Here is a 23,831-nt window from a genome sequence, read left to right on the forward strand (position 1 = left end):
AATTTTGCAGGCTGGCTTGTAGTAAGCCTCATGGACAAGGATGTTGACAATTTGAATCTGTGTCAAAAGTTCATACTCTGGTGCAGGAAAACCAAAATGTGACACTAAAGTTATGCAAACACAGTTGAGGGCAGTGGCTATGTATTTCTTTATTTAAGTACCACCTTGTATTATGTAGTCCTATATGTCTTCCTTTAAAACATAGGCTTAAGCTATGTTATTCAAAAATGGAATACAAAAGACTTTTGGAATAATGAACGTAACACAACGGAGATGCTATATAGGTTGAGACAAGAACAAACCTATCTTTATAGAAGGGTCCTAATAGTGTTAGTCTGCCAGTGTTCCTGTTCAGCTGACTTGAGTTAGCTTTTCTATGCTAACTGAAAATGGCAAATCCTCATTTTACTGGTATTAGGATTTATATGGATTTTTAGCCTGCCCCATTATAAAAGCTCAGGACAGATTTGAAAACAAATACCTTCTCCAACAAAATGAATTAAAAACAGACAACAGAACTGAAGTTTGATACACTAAGGGATTCTGCTGTGAATATTTCTCGCTCTATTTTCTGTTATAAGTGCCTACCTATTATTTTGAAGAATTGAACAAGTTTTTTAAAAGTGCAGAAGCAAGCGCACAGCAGGTGAACCCAAGTTAACATCAGCGCTTTGTACACTCCCAAACAGCTTCTTGGCAGTTGTTTCAATGGGCTCCAAAATGCAATGTAATAAAATTATTATTACTATTATTATTACTGCTTAAGAGGAGGTAGAGGGGCTGCACTGCACTAACATTCCCCCTCTACCTCCTGATTTGCAGCAGCAGCAAGAACAACAGCGGTATGTGAGCACTGATAAAGCACTGCTGGCTTTCATCATTTCCAAAACTTTAATTTAATTTGTTCAGATGGAGTGTTAAGGTCATTATTGTACAGGATGCAAGTAAACACTATTTTAATCTACAAATGTCATGAATTCACACTCCTTCTTAAGTTAATCTTTAACTGGGAACTACCACGTTGCTTGAAGATAATATTCACATATTGTTTGCACTAGCATCTGGGCAGCATTCCAATATGTCATCATTTTAGTAAAAACTATAGTTTGATATATTAGCACAATCAGCAATGAAGAGTGGCTGGGAAAGAGAGAGAAGAGACACAAAGCCATTTCCTTGCATGTTACAGCACACAGTTGTGAACAATCAGGCAAAAGAGGGACTATCTTACTAAAGAGTTTCCTGTGATCAACAGGAAAAAGAAGTTACAGGAAAAAAGAAGCTACAGTGAAAACAGTACTTCTTTCCTTTCCAGAGTAGATAACACCATTAGCACATCCTGTTTTTACTGTGGTATCGAAGTAAAGTAAAGCAAATCATAGGAATCATATACAACTGTAGCAAATATACAGCAAGCATACCTTGTATGATACTTAAGAGTGTTGGACTATTACTGGGTAGATTTGGGTTCTGATCCCTATTCTGCTATGATGATGCCTGGGTGATCTTGGACCAGTCATTATATCATAGGATTGTTGTGAGAACAAACAGGCAGAGCACAGAGAATGATGTGTGTTGCTTTGAGACTGCTGGTGGAAGGGTAGGATATCAAAGCAAACCAACAATATAGGAGAGAAAAAACACCATTGCTATTCACAAGTAATAATTCAAGATCCCACACATCGCAGAATCAGTTCTAAAAATCTCTAATGTATATCTGTCAAGAGAGGGCCATAAGATTTCTGACTGGGATTTGATGAAAGATTTAGAAGACTCAAAAGAAGGCAACCCAGACATCCAATTGGGGGGGGGGGGAGGATCCAATGGAAAACAGAACTTATCTGAAGGTTCTTTCACTTCACTTGAAGGTACTTAAGTTCTACCTCTTAATCATAAACCAAGGAGTTCCACATACAACAGATTCTGATTCCCAGACCTCTTTAAGATAGGACATCACAGTTTTGAGCACTTTAACACACAGTACTGTTTTCCAACTTTTTGTCTAAATGTTCAGGTATGTCCTTTGCAGTTTTGATAAAATTTGCCTAAGATCAGAATGAAGAACAAAATGTTAGATTTCGACTTCTATTAACCCTAGCCAAGCTAGTCAATGATAAGGGATAATGACAGCTGATTCAACAATATCTGGAGAGCCAGAATCCCCATCCCTTGCTTAAGAGGAGCAGTAGTTCTAGCTTTAAGATAGCATTAATACTTCAACCTGATTCCATTCTGTTCCTTCCTGGATGTTCCAAAAAGTACCATTAACATCCCTGTGTATCTGAATTGCTGGTTTATTTAGGCCTAGTTCCTGCTCCTCCTCTTCCTCACACTCCTCTTGCCCATGCTAATCCCCTTCCACTTTTCTCACTTACTTTTTGTTTTGTTTTAACAATGCATTAGTGGTGGCAGCACTGGTGGTCTCTCTCTTTCCCCTCCCTACCTTGCTCAGAGGAAATGTCAAGTGGATTGTCCCTCAGAGCCCAGTCTTCTGAATATGTTGGCCAGGAACCCCTGTGCTGCCACCACTTTGCTGCAGGTGCTGGACATTCTGTGTAAATCTAGTTAGTTACAAGTTTAAAAGGAGAGCTAGGCAAGGAAGAGGAAAAGGTGGAAGAGCTCACTGGAGCCTCACTGGGTGGGTGGCCTGCAAGCAAGCAAGCCAGCAAGCAGAGAGCCCAGAGGACACCCATTCACTGTCCATGCTTCCAGAGACAATTGTCTCAGCTTGGCTCGTGGAAGTGCTGGCCTTGTATTTATTTATTCATTCTAAGTGTTTATATTCCCACGCTAGCAAAAATTCACAAGGCAGCTTTCAAATCAAAATACCAGACAATTTAAAAGACATACATCAAACAGAACCAATATTAACATGAAATAGGAGCATACAATCATTTGGCAGAGATTAAAAAACTAGATTGGACCTTAACAGATTTAAAAGCATGAGAGAAATAAAATGATTTCTGTCTTGTGCCAAAATGATATGAAGTTCAAGCTACTCTGGGGACATGGTTTTAAAGATGCAGAGGGCACCACTGAAAAGGTCCTCTGTGATAATCTTTTGCTACATCTCACCTGTGGTGGCATCAGAGAAGGATTTAAGATGGTGGTCTTATTAGATAGGCATAAATGGAGACAAGTAATATCTAAACTATGGACAGCACACAGACCAGGGGCACCAAATCATTTCCCCAGTTGCCACTTCACATATTACACATTTCTAAAACAGACCTCAGATTCAAGCAAATAATGGCATGCAGTTTTCCATGTGTACAAACTATGCAGAGCCTGTGTTCATATTGTAAAAGACACATGCACAAATGCACATAAGGAAGTTCACACAGGGTATATGCTGTTTCCTACACAGACAATTGTGTTGAAAATGAATTGACAGGCGGAAGAAAGTAACCATTTGCTGTTTGGAGACAGTTGTATGTTACTTATCAGTTTCAGCTCCAGGGTGACAATTCCCATCAGATTCCTCTTCTATGGGATATGGGAAATTTGCCTTTGAAATATTTTTTAGGGAATGAGCCATGACAGCTGGAGAGAAAGTTTCATGGACAACTGACAAACTGCTGCATAGCTGGGAAAAGTTATATGCACGAACAGATTTTACCCAGGTAAATTGGAGAGTTCTACAAATAGTAAATTGGACTGAATTCATTCTACACTCAGCCTCTGACAGATCACCCCTGAGGGAAAGTAATCCTAAAGAGAAAGTAGGTTGCTCACCCTTTGACTAGGGCAAAGCCAAGGTCATGCAGAACCAAATGAGATAATTTATGTAAGAAAGAGAATAATAATTCCCACCCACCCCCAATAATCAGGTAGGGTATACCTGATTTGCTTTTCTGGCAAATCATGAGCTAAAATTTGACAACAGAAAACAACCTATGCAGTTGACTGAAATTCATACACCACCACCCCAGCTATTGGTTCAGCTGATTATGCATTATGAACTGTTTTATTAACTGCTCAGAAGTTTTAAAATTTGTAGACACACAACGTCTAGTGACAGATGGTTAGTAGAAAGGGGTGCAGAGAAGAGAAGAGGCAGCACTATCAACAGTTAGTTATCTGTTCTACTGAGTTACTGTGCTTGGGTAAATAGACAGAGATAAATAAGGTATAGCAAAAATAAAAAATAGCAGCAATGTAAATTATGTTAACAATATCCATATGGGATGGGAAAAGCACTGGAGCCAGATGGACTTACTGCAATTTATTATAAAAAGTTTCAGGATGCACTTATAGAACCACTTAAGGACACCATTAACAGAATTCTAGTGATGGGAGTACCAGCTTCATGGAAAGACGCATTCATAACTCTAATCCCCAAACAATAGAGTGACTTAACATAGACTAAAAATTACAGACCTATTTCATTATTGAACTGTGACTATAAACTATTTGCTACAATCCTGGCTATTAGACTGAAAACGACATGTGACTAAGTCAGTCCGCAGACTCCAGGCCAGGTTTTTACTAGGTCGACAAATGAAAGACAATGTAAGAAATGTAATCAATTTAATAAAGTACCTAGAAGTAAGAAACAGGCTGTGTTAAATCTTTCTAGATGCAGAGAAAACTTTTGACAAAATTCATGATCATTTATGATTAAGGTTTTAGCAATCTATACTGATCAATCTGCAAATATATTAGTAAACAATATTCTTTCAGACCAATGCCAAGTAGAAAAAGGAATGAGACAAGGCTGTCCCCATCTTCACTGTTTATTATGAGTTTGAAATATTGCTTCAGAATATAAGGTGAAATAGGGAAATTAAAGGTATTGAGGTGGGACGTAGAATCTATAAATTAAGGGGATTTGCTGAAGATGTGTTGTTGACATTAGGACACCCTTTGGAGAGTGTGCCCAAAGCATTAGAAAAATTAAAAGCTTTGGAGAAGAGCAATAGTGTGAGAGCTAGAAGAACATATGATTAAAGAAGAGTGGAAAACGTTTATTGTATATATGGAAAATAACTGTACTCAGCTGAAAAAGCTGGCAGCATTAAGTTAAATTAAACACTGTAAATAATATTTGAGTGATTTAAAAGTGGAAAACTGATTTGAATGGTTATAGTAAAATATGCAGGAATGTATGATATGAAGAACGAACCATGGAAGGAGAAGAATGGAAGTCACTGGATCTTTTAAAGTTTCCCCCCAAAAATTTTGAAATGTAAAATTGAAAACTTAATAAATTATGGAAAAAAACCCCACCAATATCCATATAGAGTTGGTGTTAAATTCACCAATAATTTTCAGAAGCACTATCAATCTTTGTTAATGGTACAATATTATTCTTAATCATTCAGCAAAAAAATAAATATTCATTTTCTTGCTATTAATTTCCACAAAATCACATTTGTTACCTGGATGTTATTTTCACAGTTCTCTCTCCCTTCTGACCTGCAAACAAAAATAAAGCAAAGCATGTCAGCTTCAGACAGAACTTGCACAGATTGTAAATTTCATTATAACTTTACATGAGCAAATGCAGCCACTCAAAAACACTGTATTTGTTGACTTTTTTTAAAAAAAAAAAAACACCAACCAAGTGTTCAGGAAAGTGAACTCAACTTCTCTAGTTCCTCAAAATTGGCTGCAAGAGGGATGGACAACTGAAATCAAAAGGACTTCAGCATGTTTAACAATATAATGGATTCTAGCCAATGTTTATATGAAGCTTGTTTTTTACGAATCTTTGATTACAAATAAAAATTGCCCTTAGAAAGTAAGGTTAGATAGTGCCTAACTGGACATTAAAAAAGCACCGTAAAATCAGTTTGTCATCGAGTTCTAATTGCCAAGACTTCTCAAATCAAATTAGCTGGACACCAAGACAGCAATCTCCTCTCCTCCTGAAGTTTTTAATAAACTGCAAAGAACCCTGAGGAGGAAACAGTCGAATCTCTCACCATTCTAACTTTGCAGAAGGCAGAAGCAGCACAACAGGTTTGTACGGTTTCTGCAAATGGCCTGTCCAAAGAGAAGCAAAGTCCAACCCCTCCCATCCATTTTATAGCACATGCAGAGAACGGTACTTTTGCAGGCTTCGTCCTGGTGGCCGCCACTTACCCCCACAAAATATCCTGGCCATAGCATTCATTCTGACACATTCTGGGGGAAATTATGTCCACCCCCACTCGCAGTCCTCCCTGCTCCCATCACAGAACGATATAGCGTAGAAGGAAATAGCAATTACCATGAAGCAACCCGAAATAAAATCTCTGCTGCCACCTGTACTGATTTAAGCTTTAAAAATATGACATTGGGTGGGATCCAACTAATGAGTCCTGTCAGTGGATGCCCACACAAGGACTTGCACAAAAGGACTTTCCCCTATATGCCCCTGAAATTGGAGGGGGGGGGTTCAGGAGACTCCCCAGAACAGTACACAAGAGGAGTGGGGATCAAGCTGTCAGTGGTCTGACTGAAATGCTTGCTCTGATGGAACACTTGACGTAGAGTGATGTTGAATTTCTTTCACTACAAAACAGAATGAATGCACCAATTTTTGAAGACTTATGTGCCTTAAAAATATTCAGAAATACCCAAATTTGCTGCCAGAGAATGGTACGGGAAATGTGGGCACTATTTTTGATTCATTTTTTCTTAACACCATTATCAGGAAAAGAACAGCAAAAATTGTGTAGAGTCCCTGTGGAAGGGAGAAGTTTTTCCATCTCTTAAGCCCATTATGGAATGATGATGCAAACCATAATTTGCTGTCTCAATCTTACTGCTGTTTTGCAATATCAGACTGTCAGAAAGTTCTTCCTGATATTTAGTCAGAACTCCCTTCCTTGTAATGTGAAGCCCCTGGTTTGGGTCCTAGCCATGGAGCAGGAGAAAGTAAGCTTGCTCCATAAGCGACAACCATTTAGAATTCGAAGATTGCTTTCATATCTTCTCTCAATCTCCTCTTTACCAAGCTAAGCATACTCAATTCCCTCAACAGTTCCCCATGAGATCTGGTTTCCAGACCCTTTATCATCTTGGTCACCCTCCTCTGCACACCACAAGCTTTCAATATGCTTCTTAAATTGTGGTGCCCCGAACTGGACAGAGTGTTCTCACTGTCTCTAACGTACAAAAGTAACCATGTATCAAAGGAGTCACAGTACAGTACATTCAAAGTTGCACGGCATGCTTTTTTCTGAAGTAAAAAATATTCTCTCACAGTTATTAGCTTATAATGTTTGATGAAATTAAGGGAAGCATCTCTGGTACAATTCATGACCGTGGGTTATAAAAATAAAGATAAAACTAGAATATGTTAACAAAGCTTGAGGTTGCATACTAATGGCTTAGAAACTAGATTTCTGTGTTTTCTACTTCACTTCCAACTCCCACCCCCAAGGCATCAAAGGATTTAGAAAAGAGATCCTTAGGGAAATAATTGGGAATTTTTATAGCATGATATTTCCTTATACCACAGGCCACAGGAATGCAAACAGCTTTACCAAGCAGTGATTTCCTCATTGGAAACAACTGACAATAACGCAACAATTCTTCCATCCCTAAATATTGCCAAAGCCTTAAGCGCATAGAATGCAAGAAGTATAAAATAATTTTACAAAAATTCTCAACAGCCAGACGAATCTCAAGCATCTTGATGGAAATGAAAAATTAACACAGGAGAGACTTGCATGATAATTCTTATGACACATTTTCACTTTAAAAACAAAGCTTTTATTGTAGTAATGTATCAGTTACATGGGCCACAGCTACATTTCCTTGCGTTGGTCCAAACAATTCTATCTTAGCTCACATACAGGATACTAGTGGGGAGCGTCCAGTGCTTACTTTTTAGTAAAAAAATAATAATTGTGGGGCTTTTTAATGGATAGTTTTGTGAGTTTGGACCCAAGACACCAAAAATTGTATGAAGTCACACCAAAGTAATGTTTCAGTTCGCCATCTTTATTCAAAATGGCATATGGTGTCCAAACATTAACCCCCATCCCAACCTTAGGAACCACTGTGCCTGAAAATGGCACCCAGTGTCCAAATGGCAACAAAGTCTGCCACCCTACTTGGGAACCATCGTGCCAAGTTTCACAACAATATCTTGATAGGCGTTCAAATATTTAGAAAACAAACAGGCAGGCAGCCCACTTTCCAAAATATATAGTTGAAGAGAATATGCAATCAACTCAACTGAAGTCAACAGAATATTCCCATTTAGTAGAGCAAGTGGCTTGCTCTAGGACTTGCTCTAGCTTTTGAGTGCTTGCTCTATAGCCATGCAAGCAAAAACACTAGCAAAGACAGATCAAGCCTGGCACCGACTAGATATTAATGCCTGTTAACACCATATTTTCCTTGCTCTGAAATTGGCCCTCCCCTCCCCTTGTGTGTCTTGTTTTTTAGACTGTTAGTCTACGCAGAGTCTAGGACACTTGGACATGTGCAGAGCACATGGTTAGTGTAAATGTTCTAGAAATCAATTAACCATGCAATTACTCCTTTATGGTATCAGGTCAGGAAAAAAGAAGAAAATTATTGGACAGCTGCAGTATGTGTCCTGAACTACTTAAGACCCTTTCTATTGATTAACTGATCTATGATACAGCTTTAAAAGGCATTGCTGCTTTTGTTCCAGGTCACCAAGGTGCTGGAATGAATATGTTACTATATAGTTTTGGGGCATTCCTATCTTCAAATCTCCAGTAATTACTAGTTTAATACTATTCTGTATTATATCTGTAATGCCTAATAAAGGTCTGGCGAAAGAAAGACTATTCCAAAGTAATATATTCCATCCAGTCATCATTCACCCAGTTTGCCTTCTCATAAGGGGGTCTACATATTCAAACAAGCAAACACCTTAAATTTCAGATGGATAAAATATTCCAATGGCAAAAAGCCCCAACATGAAACTTAAGCACACTATTGATGTATATTTAGGAACTAAGCCAAATGCATAATTTTAATTTGGAATCAAAATATGAGGATATAACATTTAAAAAGACTCCACCAAATCATTACCACATTCCATGTAATTTGAATTGTTTCAAACGTTTAAAAACCTGTCCAAGTTTTAATTTTTGAAAACCATTTCACATATAGAAAGTTTTTAAAGAGGCAAGAGCAAGAAAAACTTTCTGACAGTAAGAGCTGTTCAACAGTGGAATGGGCTCCCTTGGAAGGTGGTGGGCTCTCATTCCTTGAGGGTTTTAAAGCAGAGGTTGGATGGCCACTTGTCCTGGATGTTTCAGGTGAGAATCCTGCATCACAGGGGGTTGGACTAGATGACCCTTGGGGTCCCTTCCAACTCTACAGTTCTATGAGGTGGTGTTTTTTTTAACTGCATCTGTTTTCTGGGAAAGGGCAGAGGAAGAAGGAAGTGGGAAACTTAAAATCACCTCCAGTCAGAATAAAGCTATACTAAAACATGAAAACATAGCGTGTGGGGCGGGAATCAACAATCAGGTTTAACGTATTTCTACTTTATCACACCTACAAACAAAACAAAACAAAAGGCACAACATCTGCATTTTTTATATTGTAGTTTTATAACAATATTGCAAATTCAATTGTTGTAAGCTGCCTTTAGTGATGAGCACACATTAGTTGTACAATGTACAGCACTTGGGAATCCATCACAATGAAGTGTGCCTTAGTGTGTTTTTTTAAATAGCAATTTTAATATAAACAAAATAAATGTGTTTTCTTTTCCACAGTCCTTCAGCTCATGTCAGTATTAAACATTTATTCTACTAGGTGCCATGATCAACAAAAATATTGTATAGCCTTTATTCTACTTAAACTGTGTAGAGCAATCCTATGCACGTCTACTGAGAACAAAGTTCACTGATGCTTACTTTCAGGATAAGTGAGCTCACCATCATAAATCTGACTGACTCAACACACCCAGTTACATTTTTCTTGCTATTGTGAACGGAAAAGAAAGCATAATCCTACAGCTTGCACCTGCTGAGCCTCTCACCATCCAGCAATCTGGCACCAGAAGGTGTCAGCAGTAGTCCTGTGACTTCCACACCTATAGCCAACTTACATCTTCTGGCTGCAGCACCAGCTACAAAGCAGAGACAGGGCCACTGCTACAACTTTTCTAAGTGTTCTTTATTTTTATTGAGGGAGGGGAGATGTGTCTGGAAGGTGATGAGCTGGAGGGGGGGGGGAGAATTGCAGTATGGTGGGGCAGGCCGGGTAAAAAGCACACGGCACAGACAGTGAGTGACTGCCATGTGCCAGTCCCTCCTCCAACCTGGGAAATTGTGGTTATTCCATCAGCCAGGCCCCCAGATCTGCGGCTGCTGTAAATTCTCCTCAACCTCTCGGCGGCTTTCAATACCATCAACCATGGTATCCATCTGGTGAGGCTTTCCTGGCACATTCGTTACATTTCTTTAGGCGTTGGGTAAAAACATTACTCTTCTCCCTCGCCTTTGGATAATTAAATAATCTATGTCCTTTTAAATTGGGGGATGGGTATTGTTTTGTTTGTTATTATGGTATGTATTTTTGTGTTTTTATATTGTAAACTCCCCTATGATCTTTGGATGAAGGGCAATATAGAAATTTTATAAATAATAATAACAACAGTTCACCATCAGGCAAAGTTTCCATTCCTTTCTTAGAAGTTTGCCTAATTAAGGGCTAAGATTTTGGCAGCTGGACAGAAAAATGTTTGAGATTATAGGAGGATTTTATAACAGATTTTAAGATTAGTTTAAGATAATTCTTTAGCTGCTTACTCTAAACATTTGGAATCAACTATACGTTATTTTAACAAACTGCAGTTATTTCATTTCAGACCTAATACTCAGAGTTAACTCTACTTGCCTTAACAGCTGTCAAGTTCTTTCCAAGTGTTTAGTCAAAAAGGGAATCTGATTCAAAGTGCTTCTAACTGTAAAAAAAATCCTTTGGTTTCAAAAGGCACACTTGTTCTTTGTCAAACATTTCTACCTGGAACCAAAAGACCTATTACTTTTTCTTCAAGAGACAGATCTCTGTGTTTTATCTTCTTAATTTCAAAAATGGCTTGCTTGGTGCAGAACATGAGGCAAAAGTCTTACTGGTAATTACATTTGTATAAATAATAATTTCATTTGTATAAATGACTTATATGGCATGGTACTTTATCTTCATTTGCTACCACCTTTTAGAAGGGAGTATAATTGCTCTCATTTTACAGATGGAAAATCCCAAGTTTTGCCACCCAATGACTGGGAAGGGGATAACAAATTTTCAAGGCCAACGATTCATTTACCATAGCACATTCATTTTTCAAATTAGATTCCTTAAAATAATTAACAACCTACAGGTTATTATAGTATTGCTATGGCTACAAAAGCAAATAGTCTGCTCATTAGTCACGACGATAAATGTATCAAATCATCACAAGTAGTGTTTGGTAATCAGCAGCCCACCTACATAGTGTTAAAAGGTGAGTGCTATACATTGTATTATGCTATTCTGCTAATTGCTTTGATATTTGTTCCATTTTTTGCAGTAGTACTATATTGTCCAATCTCTTTTACTCTATATACTATATCTGCACTAGACTGTCAACATCCTGTGAACTCGGCAGACTACATTGACAGCAGATTGACCAGTAGATATGAAGCTCAAATAAAGGTGTGCACCAGATGGGCATTGCTGCCATGTGAGATTCACTGCATGAGTAGGTGAAGGAAGGCGAGGGATCCAAATGCTCACTATTACCAAGGGCACAGCAAATGCAGGTGATGCTTCTGTTTTAGCCAACTCCAGCTAGCACTCTGTTCTCTGCTCAGATTCAAACTGCAATTGTTTCTCTGCTCTCATACTAGCTGAAGGGTACTACCATCTAGAGATGAAAGACATTCAGAACCAACAAGGAATACTGATTTAGAAAATTATTTTTGTCAAGCCACCCATTGCCGGATGATTTGTTCATTGACATTAACTTAGAAAAAACTAAGTAGATGTGACTACTACCAGTATTTTTACTGATATTTTAAACTAAATAATTGTTCAAGCTTTTCTGTTGACATTTCATCTGTTTCTGGGAATTCTTTCTTCCTTTTTGGAAAAACTACCCATTATAAAATAGATGGGGCTGAGGCAAGAAAGTAGTAGCCTTATACAGAATCTATCTATCTATCTATCTATCTATCTATCTATCTTATAAATGAATTTTTAAAATGATACGTTGCCTGTGACTAATTTATCATCAGTTTCAGCCTCTTGTTTCAGCCCCTTTAAAGCCCTATAAAGCCTGGGACCCTCGTACCTACGGGACTGCCTCTCCTGGTATGTCCCACAGAGGAACGTACGGTCTTCAAACAAAAACATATTGGAGGTCCCGGACCACAGAGAGGTTAGGTTGGCCTCAACCAGAGCCAGGGCTTTTTCGGCTGTGGCTCCGATCTGGTGGAACGCTCTGTCACAAGAGACTAGGGCCCTGAGGGACTTGACATCTTTCCACAGGGCCTGCAAGACAGAGCTGTTCCACCAGGCCTTTGGCCAAGGCACAGCCTGACCCCCTCCTTTGGTAATTCTTCACAGAACTCTAGCCCAATGGTTGCCATCAGTTTGATTTGAACTGATTTTACAATGAATTGATTTTATAATGCATTTTAAGTTAGCTGAGCCCGGCTTTGGCTGGGGAGGGTGGGATATTATTATTATTATTATTATTATTATTATTATTATTATTATTATCCTAAACTGTTTGCATTTCTGGCAAGGTCCCTTGGGTTTGCACATACAAACTATTTCTAGTACAGTTCTGCCCTATGCAAGATGAAAGCTGAATTGTGCTACACGGCTCAATAATTTATCAACGCTAAGAGCACATAGCACTAGTTGCCTCAAAAAAATGGCACACTCAACTAATGTATTTACCTGTTCCTGCCTGCAGTAGCCAATTAAGGACAGTGGAGGAATGCATATAGTAAGTGTTTTCAGGACATTGGAAAAGTTGTGATAGATATGGAAGGAGAGGAGGGAACTCAACATGAAATATATAAACAAAAGGAGGTGGGTTCTGGTCAAAAGTAACACAAATTTACAAAGCTATTCAGTTTTATTATCTTTCACAATTTTAAAAAACAGAAATTTTCAATATTAACACAATATATACATCAAAAGAATGCAAGAAGAAAAGAACAAATTCTACACAAACTCAAGATAAGTAGAGAATGTAAAGTAAAAGCAAGGAAAGAATCATGAGATGCTCAAATGCTAATTAACCTGTGTAACAATTGTGTTTCAGACAGGGGTGTGGAGGAGGGTGGGATCCAGTTTTCAATCCAGACTCTCATCTTCAGGCTACACTTGGTTAATGAGACTTTTTTCCACTATAAATTTTCTGTAGCAGAAGAGACATCCTTATCAGCTTGCAGCAACTTTTGCTCCTTTAATCTATCACTGGTCATTATTCACAAGTAGAGCCAAAAGTTCAGAAATTATCCTTCCCAGGAACTCCATTAGCTTCAAAATAGCATGGTTATAGAAGTTACACGCAAGTTTGTTCAGTGAGATAACTGCAAGCTGTTCACCTTTCCTTGAATGCAAAACAGACCTCTTCATCATTTTAAGTTAGCTGAGCCGGCATGAACAATAACTTGATTATGTAACTGAATATTCCATTCTTGCAACCACAAGCATTCTCCTGAGACATTCTGTAAGTTGTTAAAGTCACTGGACTTCTCGCCAAACAATGACAATTCTTACAGTTCATCAGCTCAACTAAGTATATGACTTAGATGAGATTCATTTAACTCTTCCAGAAATTGTATTAAACTACATAAATTTGTAGAGAAAACAGCCTTTACTTTAGTTAAATTAATGCACACCTTCCCAATCCAAAACAAAAATGAGCATCTGTAACTGATACAAGATCACTCTCAGGAAAACCAAAGGGGAAAAAAATCTAATTCCCATTACAGGAGCCTTTGAACATCATTAGCAAGAGGTAGGAAGGGGGAAAGTGTGAAAGTTCCTATATGGTGGGGGACGGGGGGGGGCATGGGGACAGACAACCAAAATGTTTCTACAGTGTTACTATTTCAAACAAGGATTGGATAAAAACATTATAGAAGACGGGGCTGATGCTATTCCTCCTGTTGTTTTTTAGAGGTAGAAGATCAAAAAGTTTTTATATCTGACCCATATATACAGTGCTTTTTTCTGGGGGGATGCAGGGGGACGCATACCCCTAAACATTTGTGAATCTTTGTACTTTTGTCCATTTACTCTATTTAATTTTTCCCGATTTGAACTATAAAATGGTGATTTTCTTTGAGTCAAAATGAGAGTACGCACTGTGTGTGTGTGTGTGTGTGTGTGTATAAAACAAGACATCAGAAAACAGAATTTTTGTCCTACAAAGATTGGTGCAACTGCTTATGCTAATTCACCACCAAAACATGCTTCTGTCCTAAGTATGATATGTAATTTCTCAATTTTCAAGGTATTAAACTGGGGTAGCTAACAAAGGCTCCTCAATAGATTTGTACCTATCATATTTTTGTTCTTTTGAAAAAGTTTTTAGAATCTGAGGGTTCCCCACCCCCAAGAAAAAATGTTCCTATGCATGCCCTGCTGTGGTGTCCAAAGTTTTTTATGGTTCCTCCAAGCTTCCCAAATTTGTGTGTTTATTTTTGCCATACTCATTTTTACATTTCATCCCACCCACCACTGATGGTTCAACATGGGGCAATGTGGCTCTCAGATAGAAAAAAATTAACCATCCCTGTATTAAAGCAACCCATAAGACTGTCCAAAGGAGGAATAAACAGGCATCTTTACTATACTGTAACACAGCACAACACATCATAGAAAATCAATTCTTCTCAATATTTGAAGTTCTTTTATTTTAAGAGACGGTAAGATGGTCTGCTACATGACCACTAAATTCTACATTTTCAGTTTCTGGGATAGGCCTCTTAAGAAGGCAGGAATGCTGGGGCTCCCGCAACAACCAGCAGATCTGCCAGAAGTATAGCAGCGTCTACATGTATATACTCTGTATATATGGGTCAGACATATACTCGGTGCTCAGAAGCAGAACCCAGCACAAAGAGGGCAAAAGGGAAAGTGCTGGAGTCATGATAGGGAACTTAGCAGAACTGAATGGTGAAATAATAATCTTGATTCGTTTCAGTGGAAGTAGTAATGGAAATGCGGTCTGAAGTGTTTTACAATGGTTTAAATAAAGCCTTTCTAAACAAAATAAAATGCATGGCTATTTCCACTCCAGATGAATTGCATTCCAAACCTAATTTCAAGTTTTTGTATTTGCACACTAACCTCAGTGCTAACATTGTGTGGGTGGGATGAATCCTATTCATTCACACATTCCTAAGGAACCTGACAATGTTGGTGATAACATTCTATTTCCAGAAGAGTGGCTGAGAGAACAGATCAACAGTTCAAGACTAAGCCACGTGTGCAGCTATTTGCCGGGGCTTTTCTCAGGATACGATTCCATTTACATAGCGGGATAGTTTGAGAATGTGAATGCACATTCAAGCTGATGACCTCCAATAATCTATTTTTAGATATTAAATGCCCACTTGATTTCCAACAACTAAGCAGATTAGCATAACAGCACAAATTGTCTCTTGACACAGTACAATTTGCCCAAAATGCCAAATAATATAGATCCTGGTCTTAATCTGAATGCAAATTAGAAAAATCTGTTCAAACAGGACAGCAATTTGTATATTATTATCTCTGCTTATGCTCAAGTGTGCCACATATATATTACAATTTTAAATATATAAAAAGCTTCATGTTCATTATCTTATTACGGAGTTTACAATGACCCTGCAAGAAAGAGGTGGAGAACCTGTGGTCTTTCCAGATGTCCTTGGATTCCAACTCTTTCCCACCTTCTAAACAACAACAACACTGAAAGCATGACCCAAAGGCATGGCCTCAATATCCCCTTGCATCATTGCAGAGACAACAGGACTTGATGTGATTCACACAGCAAATTGGGTGGATTCAAAGTACAGTGGTACCTTGGGTTACATACATTTCAGGTTACATACGCTTCAGGTTACAGACTCCGCTAACCCAGAAATAGTACCTTGGGTTAAGAACTTTGCTTCAGGATGAGAACAGAAATCGTGCAGCGGCGGTGCGGCGGTGGCAGCAGGCCCCATTAGCTAAAGTGCTGCTTCAGGTTAAGAACAGTTTCAGGTTAAGTACAGACCTCCGGAACGAATTAAGTACTTAACCTGAGGTACCACTTGCCCATGACATCTCAGGCGCCTGCACCCCATCACTTGTGCATTGTCTTACAGTCTAGAAACTAAAAGCAGATTTGTTAACTGAAAAAGTATTCTTCTTGACCAGTATAATACATACCAGTGGGCAAGACCAATTATGCAGCCCAATGGGTCTAACTATGAAAACAGCTACAACTTCAAATATGCCAATGCAGCACTTTCATGAGAATGGGGAGGGAAACCTCTTTTTAAATGAACAAAGGCAAAAGCTGAAAGTATCAATCCATTTTAGCCATCTAGTTAGGAGAGAGCTAGACCGAGCCAGGGGTAAAAGATGATTGATTCATCAGCACCCACGTCTAATGTTTGAACTGCACTTTGCCTTTTAGATGTTATTGCTAGAAATAAATGGCCTATGTGTCTGACATGAGTCTTTGATGTTAAGCAGAAGATTGAACCAAACCACTAAGAACATGAAAAAGGCTTTTTCAAAAGAGATTAATTCCTCATCTCTTGGAATATTTTCCATCAGCAAGCACATAATAGGAAAGTAAAACATTATGTCTAAGCAGCACCCCATCCCTATTTACTTTATCTCTGAATGAATACTCCAGGGGTTGAGGGTTTGACAGACATCTCTGCTCTCACAGTAACAATATATCCTGATAATCTTATTTTTTTGTTTTGTTTAGCAAGTTTAGTTTTCCTTGATTCCTTATGGATCCAACAGTTTTTGAGCAATTCCAAAGTTGAGGACTCTTTTGTTAGATGAGAAATACATGTTCATGATCATTCAAATAGAGATTGAAATGTCTTTCTTTCTAGCTTGACTAGAGGACTCATTCCAAAAGAAGAGAATTTTTTTCCACCCTTCCACTAGAGCAGGGGTCTGCAACCCGTGGCTCCGGAGCCGCATGTGGCTCTTTTACACCTTTGCCGCGGCTCCGGGGCGGATACTAGCGAGGGGAGGAGGTGCATTGTGCGCCCCGACACTCCCCACTGTGGCGGGCACTGTACTGGCTGTGACGTCACATGGGGCGGTGCGTGCGTTAGTCACGCACCGTCCCGACGTCACCTTCCTGCCCGCTGTCAGATCGCGGCTCCGGAGATATATTTGTTTTAAATGTCGCAATGGTTTTGCAGCTCCCAGATTTTTTTTCCTTCGGAAACGGGTCCAAGTGGCTCTTTTTGTCTTAAAGGTTGCAGACCCCTGCACTAGAGCAACCCGTACAAGAGGAAAGGGTAGGAGACTTACAAGTCTGGTTTATTTACTTTTTGCCTTGCCCGAGATCAACTAAAAGCAGTTCTAAGTGTGTACACCACAAGAGAAGGAGGCATTCATTATGGGTGTGGCTGCTCTCCCTGGTAAGGGCTGTCTGTTCCCAGAGTAAGAAAGCAAAAACTGGGCTGACAAAAATTATTACAGCTTCTCCTTTCAGGGCAAGGTGAGCTCCGCTTAAATAAACTGATGGTGAAAGGGAGCGTGCTAGTGTACAAAGTACTAACTATAGAAATGTTACCACTTTCAGTTGTCTGAACACCTGTTTGCATTGCTATAATATGTACACAGATTTTCTCTCTCTCTCAGTGAAATACAGAAGAAAGGCAAGGCAGGTTTTATTATTATAGCTTCTCATTAATAATGAGGATGAATACTAGTATAACTTCATTACAGTGGTACCTTGGGTTAAGTACTTAATTCGTTCTGGAGTTCCGTTCTTAACCTGAAACTGTTCTTAACCTGAAGCACCACTTTAGCTAATGGGGCCTCCTGCTGCTGCCGCGCCGCAGGAGCAAGATTTCTGTTCTTATCCTGAAGCAAAGTTCTTAACCTGAAGCACTATTTCTGGGTTACCGGAGTCTGTAACCTGAAGCGTATGTAACCTGAAGCGTATGTAACCCAAGGTACCACTGTACATGCATGTATTACAGAAGTAATTTGTGTGTGTGTGTGTGTGTGTGTGTGTGCGCGCGCACACACACACACACACACACACACACACACAGTTTGTTTATTTGCATAAAATTTATTCTTTCACTGTTAAAGAAACCTTCAAAGCAGTTTACAAAAAGATAAAACTAGAAAATCAAGAAAAAATTAAAACCTTACCTTAAAACATACAAAAGTTAAAATACTAAAACAGATTAAAAAAAACTTTCTAAGCATCCAAGTAGGCTTGTCTAAACAATGAAGTTTTTAAGAAGTGCTAAAAAGAGTACAGAGAAGGTGCCTGCTTGATGTCAATATGCAGAGAGTTCCAAAGGGCAGGTGCTGCCACACTAAATGATCAAGTTACAGTGGTACCTCTGGTTACAATCTTAATTTGTTCCGGAGGTCCGTTCTTAACCTGAAGCACCACATATAGCTAATGGGGGCTACCGCTGCCACCATGCCGCTGCTGCGTGATTTCTGTTCTCATCCTGAAGCAAAGGTCTTAACCTGAGGTACTATTTCTGGGTTAGCGGAGTCTGTAACCTGAAGCATATGTAACCCGAGGTACCACAAATGTGGAACGGGTTTTGTAGTGTCAATTCCGCAGACCAAACCGGTCAAACAGATGGATGTGGGGTATGGTAATCTTGTACATAAACCAGTCCCAAATTGTTAAGGGCTTTATAATGCTAATAGTAACACATTGAATCTGGGATGGTAGAAAATCAGCAACCAGTGCGGATATTTGAGCACTGGTGCTATTTGCTACCACAGCCTCACTCCTGTCAGAAATCGTGCTGAAGTATTTGACACATCAAGTGCAAGGGAAGCCTCATATAGAGTGCACTGCAGTAAACCAGTCTTGAAATAACCAGCGCATGAACTACTGTGGGAAGGCTTTCCCAGCACAGGAAACAATCATTCAATACTCCTGGGCTCTCACATATGGTTGCTCCTCAGCAACCATGCCATCCATCCACTGGTAGACTCTACTTTGGTCACAACTTGCATATAAATTACAACACTCATTCAACATAAAATTCTTTCACTACAAAGCGCGTTGTACCGTTTCCACACATTATTCTGTATTGTTTTATTCAAGCGTTCACATACTACAAAAAAATAATAACGCTATATTCATTTATAGTTAAAGCACAATTTTTGACCAGGATGAAAACTCTAATGCAGGGTTGCAGAATGTCTGGTCTCTCTCTCCCCACCCACCCCCCTTCTGCCCTGCAGCTCATCCAAAACTCATTTAAGCAATTCCACAGCTCTTTCCATAACATCGAATGGTGAGAATTCCAACACAGAGTTAACAGAGAAGGGACACCAGGGGCAGAGAGCTGTGGAGCCTCTTCCTAGCATATGCTAGTCAAAACACTTAATCTTCATAACAGAAATCTAAAACAGCAATTGACAATTACAAGTGTTAATATTTCAAACTGTTGCATAAAATGTTGTTAAATAATAATTAATGTGCATGCAGTGACACTTCTTTCCAAGAAAAGCTTCTCATTTCCAATAAACAGGAATTCATTACACTGGAATAACAAACTACGGATATAAGTATTGCAAAAAATAACTGGGTAGTCTCAAACCAGATATTCAAAGATAGGTGCTCATAATATATCAACTACTACTGTAGCCCTTTTTCCTGTCTTCTGAGACAGTCACACTAATCTGACATTTTTGGAGACAGAATGCATACAGAATGCACACTTTCCATTCTTGCCCATCTGGTTTCAGTCTGTCTTTCAATAATTGTCTTCTCTGAATTTTATTACAGAGGTGCTCACACCCTATACTATTGGAGATTAAATCCACCCCAGCAAATGGTGTTTATATACAAGGAAGTGTTACAGACAAATGGCTTGACACATTGTCAACACTTCTACAAGTACACGTGTCTTTAGTAGGAAAGAAATAAGCCTTTGTTGTACGTTTAATGAAATATTTCCAATTAACTCAGTTTCATTTGAAAAATATTTTTAAACAACTAATTCTTCTGCAAATTGAATTCTTGTGCACATGCACATCAGTTAACATGGCCTTGTAAAGAAGCCCATAAAAGTTAGTAGCCTGCACACAAACCTGTCAATTGCAGGGCTGAAGGACATGACTGGAAATGCTACACCAGGTCTTTTGGTCCTGTGACAGTCAGTCAGTATGGTCAGCCTTTTTAACTGAATTTGGATTCAGTGGCAAATTATGCCACTATGTTAAAAAAATAAGATCCCTCTCTAGGGCTAGGTGGCATGTGGCCCAAGGGTTGGACCAAGTTGCTTATAAATGAATATTAAAATACAAAGTCTCACCTAAATAGTTTGGTCAAAACCGTACTAAGGTTTGTTGGCAGTCCCTGCACAGCTCATCCTTGTGAAGTCAGTACAGTAGAACCTCGACTTATCACCGCCCCTACTCGTGAACAATTCAACTCACGACCGCAGCAAACCTAGAAGTAAATTCCGGGTTTGCCACAGCTCGCGCACACGCAGAAGCAGCTTCTGCCATCTGCACATGCACAGAAGCGGCGGCTGCCGTCTGCACATGCGCAGAATGGCGCCGTGGCCAAATGCGCACGCACAGAACAGCACTTCTACCAGTGACCCGGATCAACTCATGACCAGACCTCCGGAACGGATTCTATATGTGAGTAGAGGTTCCACTGTATACTGAATTAAATTAATGTCTGGACATCCCTAATGCCATTAACTGATTATGAAACTAAGAAATATTCCAAGCCCAGGTCAAAGGTAGCCACTCCTACAAAATAACGACTCATTCCAAACATAGGCAACATACTCTACATGCATGTCTCATGTTTTGATTCAAAGATTATGCATTTAAGGCATTACTAATACAAGCTGTAACAATCTATTGTCCTGACACCGGCCATGCCTGTTTTGTAATACTGACCTGCCAGTTGGATGAAATTGCAAATGGCTTTTAAAGAGTCCCTTCCAAGAAAAGCTAGTACTTGGCTGTCTAAGCAACTTATGAGTTATTGTGAATAATGATACTGTTCATTTTATCTATCAGATGGAAAACAGTAAACTATTTAATCTGGCACTTAATTGACTGAATTGTAAAATAAGCATCCATAGAATTTTCTTGCTTTCAATTTTTTGAATCCTAAAACTAAAAACTTCTGCAATGCTCAAAACATTTTTTGAAAAATAATTACTATTTTAATTGTTTGAAAGAGAGGAAACTTTGGCTATATTTCTTGAGCTAATATTCAAGAGTCAAAATTAATAATGAAATAGGCATGTGTTAGTTGTATGGTTAAACTTTTCCTAATAATAATAACAACAACAACAACAGATAGTTCTAAGTTCGAAGATGATGCAGCCCTGAATAAACTTAAACAGGGTGGGTAATATGTGTATATTACTTGTGTGTAGAGAGTCGGCAGTATAAACAATTCCAGTTAAATAAAGATGTGTCTTACAGTTTGCTGTTTTTGAGGTTAAAAAACAAACAAAAAGTTTTTAGTGATACAAAGATGTACAGCCATATATTTTTTTGCCATATTTGCTTTAAAAGAAGATTGCTATTTTAGAGTATTACTGCAAAATGTGGTCTTTCTCATGACCAATGTATCAGAAACAGATTCTTTTAATATGCTTCTGCTATTATTCCTACCTTCAGTCCTACCAAGAGATGGATACAATGCTTCCACGTGAGTTGGAGAGCAAGGCTGGAACTGGTTGCTATTGGATAAACTTACTGGAAGCACCCATGCTGATTCAGTTTGAAATGACACTTAAGGGAAAAGAAAAAGTAAAGCCTACAAATAAATTGCTGAAAACACCATCTATAGCCAAACATGCCATTGCTTGCTTCAATTATGTAGAACCATTCTATCTACTCAATGCCTCTTAATTATACAATTGTTTCCAGCTGACTGAAGATTCCTTGATACTAGAAACTCCCCAAAGAGCCATAAATTCAAGGGAAGTACCTTAACAGGGTACAATGGATTGTGTGTGGTTGAAGCCAGTAAGTACAGATTTGGCTGAAGGAATCTTAATAAATTAATGCCAAGCATTCAATTTGCAACAAGAAGGGGGTGGGGAAGAAGAGAAAGGTTCCAGGCTCTATAAAACCATACATAAGCGGAAAAGGATTCTTCTATAAATGGAAAGGGACCACAGATGCTACTTGAAAATAAAGCATTAAGGAATAAAACCTCTACAGTTCAGTCACATTTCTAAGACAGAAACAAAACACATTAACATCTAATGCATAGACTTTGTAGGATCTGTATTAACTTCCAAAAATGTCCTGCCACCTGCTTCCCAGCACTGGAATTTAGGACCACTAGGAAAAGTACTCTACAGTTTAGAGTAGGCACAAAGGTGTTTTAAAGGAGAAAGAGGTTATTTCTGAAGTGACTATTCAGGCATTTTTTTTAAAAACACAACCCACTCATTTTCTAATTTGCAAGTGCATTCAAACAAAACTAAAGCTCACTTTAAAAATATATATATATTTGTTTTATATGACCAATTAATTTTCCTAATGCATTACAGCTCCTGCAGAAGTAGTATTAAATTCAACATTTCATATATAAACAAGTATCAGTCATAATCCATGTATAAAAATGTACTATTGGAATAATTTAGTTACGAAAATCTCATTTAAGTACACCATTACTGCACTGCACTGAGAACAATAATACATTTTATACATACATAGTGAAATTCACAAGCTTTACTGGCCTAAGCAGCTACAGTCAAAATGTGTGATTGTCAGGCTCCTGTCCTTACCTAAATGGTGGAGAAGTAGGGGTCTTATCTGACAACAAACTGAGCTTTAGACGTGCTCAGAGTACCTCTAAAATACACTGCAAGGTTAAGAACAATCTCCCTTTCTGAATGCAGGAGAACAGTTGCAGCCTGTCCACGTCATGCTTTACTTCAGAATAATTCTGAATACCTCCGAAGCACAGAGTGAAATAGACAAGTTCCAGCCCTCCATCTAAGCCTGGAGGAAGGAAGAAGAGGATTTTCCCAGCAATTGCTATATGAGTGCCTTGGAAGTGTAGCAGATCTGCCAGGAGAATTTTCAACCCCCTCCCCCAACTCCAGGCTTAACAGGAGGCCTGTGTAAAGCAGTGCTTCAATCTTTAACCGGAAGATTAAATCAGTGGGACTGTTTAAGGGCACACTTGCTTGTTTCCCTATTATGATTAAAGGAGAAAAATAAATAAAAACAACCTTCCCTTCTAGAAAGAGTATCAAATTGCAACATATCCTGAAGTATTCTCAAAAAAGGAAATATATTGAGAAACTCGTAATATCCCAATTAGTTAAAGCAATTGCACAGAAGCTTAAAAGCCAGATGATTCATCAAGTAAGAATCTTAGTGCAGAACCCTAATATCCAGAATTATCCCAGCTTAACAATTTATTATCAAATCTTTCAGACTTATTTTTATAATGAATAAATATCCAGCATTCGGTAAGATTTATCCAACTGCCTGTATTGCAATGTTAATTAGTAAGGCTTATAATCCTAACGTGAAACACTATATTCCAATTATCAACTGTCCCTTGGCTGCTGAGAAACATTTTGCCAGGACAGTTTGGTGTGATACAAAGATATGTCAGCTCCACACCCCCATTGGTGAAAGCTCTTCTGTACAATTCTGTGACCTTCCACTGCAAATGAAACATCCGCCCC

The 23,831-nt window shown here is 38.7% G+C and overlaps 1 protein-coding gene across 20 annotated transcripts in view; it reads right to left on the reverse strand.

The window, feature by feature from the left end:
* The window catches only part of ADD3 (adducin 3), a 94,651-nt gene that overhangs the window by 50,681 nt on the left and 20,139 nt on the right, over nucleotides 1-23,831 (reverse strand). For 18 of the 20 annotated variants that reach the window (XM_083504808.1, XM_083504804.1, XM_083504823.1 and 15 more), the window contains one exon: nucleotides 5,382-5,418. The exons of 1 other annotated variant lie outside the window; for it this stretch is intronic. The gene's annotated coding sequence lies outside the window, so the exon portion shown is untranslated. Of the gene's footprint in view, nucleotides 1-5,381; nucleotides 5,419-22,916; nucleotides 23,065-23,831 lie in introns of those variants that run through there. One more of the 20 variants, XM_083504820.1, reaches the window with a different exon arrangement.

Source organism: Podarcis liolepis (genome assembly GCF_965112155.1).
Source record: "Podarcis liolepis genome assembly, chromosome: 5".
Classification (NCBI taxonomy): domain Eukaryota; kingdom Metazoa; phylum Chordata; class Lepidosauria; order Squamata; family Lacertidae; genus Podarcis; species Podarcis liolepis.